Source organism: Delphinus delphis, chromosome 2, assembly GCF_949987515.2.
Source record: "Delphinus delphis chromosome 2, mDelDel1.2, whole genome shotgun sequence".
Taxonomy (NCBI): Eukaryota; Metazoa; Chordata; class Mammalia; order Artiodactyla; family Delphinidae; genus Delphinus; species Delphinus delphis.
The window spans coordinates 123,859,677-123,861,182 of NC_082684.1; the positions used below are offsets into that span (position 1 = coordinate 123,859,677).

A 1,506-nucleotide genomic window follows, 5' to 3' on the forward strand; every position below is an offset into this window, starting at 1 on the left:
TTTTTTTCTTGATGAGTCTGGCTAAAGGTTTATCAATTTTGTTTATCTTTTCAAAGGACCAGCTTTTAGTTTCATTCATCTTTTCTACTGTTTTCTTAGTCTGTATTTTATTTATTTCTCTTCTGAGTTTTATGATGTCTCTCCTCCTGCTAACTTTGGATTTTGTTTGTTCTTCTTTCTCTCATTGTTTTAGGCATAAAGTTAGTTTTTTTATTTGAAATTTTTCTTGTTTCCTGAGGTAAGCTTGTATCACCATAAACTTTTCTGTTAGAATTGCTTTTGTTGTGTCCCATAGAATTTAGATCATCATGTTTTCATTTTTGTTTGTCTCTAGTCATTTTTTGATTTCCTTTTTAAGTTCTTCCATGATCCATTGGATGTTTAGTAGCATATTGTTTGGCCTCCACATTTCTGTTTTTTTTTCTAGTCAATTTCTAATCTTATAGTGTTGCAGTCAGAAAAGTTGTTTCATATGATTTCAATTTTAAATTTACATAAGCTTACTTTGTGGCCAAGCATGTAATCTATGCTGGAGAATGTTCCATGTGCAGTTGAAAAGAATATGTATTCTTTTGCTTTCAGATGAAATGCTCTGTAAATATCAATTAATTCCATGTGGTCGAATATGTCATTTAAGTCCTGTGGTTTCTTATGGATTTTCTGTCTGGATGGTAAGTGAGGTGTTAATATCCCCCATTGTTATTTATTTTTTTCCAGGGAGGGCATGTTTCCCATTGGGTCACTCCTGGGGGTACTGATTGTCCTCACCAATGAATTAAACCCCACAGATTCTCTCTGAGCACACTAGCACACCAGGGCAAGATCTGTCAGAATGTGACTCTAGTCTCAGGCTCACTATTATTGTGTTGTTATCAATTTCTCCTTTTATGTCTCTTAACATGTCTCTTAACTCTTATATATTGAGGTGTTTCTATGCTGGGTGCCTATATATTTACAAGTGTTATACCTTCTTCATGGATTGATCCCTTGATCATTATGTAGTGTCCTTACTTATCTCTTGTAACAGCCTTTATTTTAAAGTCTATTTTGTCTGATATGAGTACTGCTACTCCAGCTTTCTTTTGATTTCCATTTGGGTGGAATAACTTTTTCCATCCCCTAACTTCAGTCTGTATATGTCCTTACATCTGATGTGGGTCTTTTGCAGACAGCATATGTAAGGGTATTGTTTTTGTATCCATTCAGCCAGTCTGTGTCTTTTGGTTGGAACATTTAATCTGTTTACATTTAAGGGAATTTTTGATATGTATGTCCATGTCATTATTTTGTTTACTACTTTGGTTCATTTTTGTAGGTCTTATCTTCTTCTTTTCCTCTTTTGTTCTCTTCCCTTGTGATTTGATGACTATCTTTACTGTTGTGTTTGAATACCTTTTTCTTTTTCATGTGTATACCTATTTTACATTTTTCTTTTTGCTATTACCATGAGGATTTAATATAGCTGTCTATACATATACAAATGATTGTTTTAACTTGATGATCTCT

General features: G+C 33.2%; 1 non-coding gene across 1 annotated transcript; it reads right to left on the reverse strand.

Moving 5' to 3' along the window:
* Window positions 1-722: 722 nt before the first annotated feature.
* LOC132421446 (small nucleolar RNA SNORA3/SNORA45 family) lies at window positions 723-851 on the reverse strand. Its single transcript, XR_009518694.1, has one exon. It is a non-coding gene; the product is annotated as a small nucleolar RNA SNORA3/SNORA45 family (small nucleolar RNA).
* Between the last annotated feature and the right edge of the window lie 655 nt (window positions 852-1,506).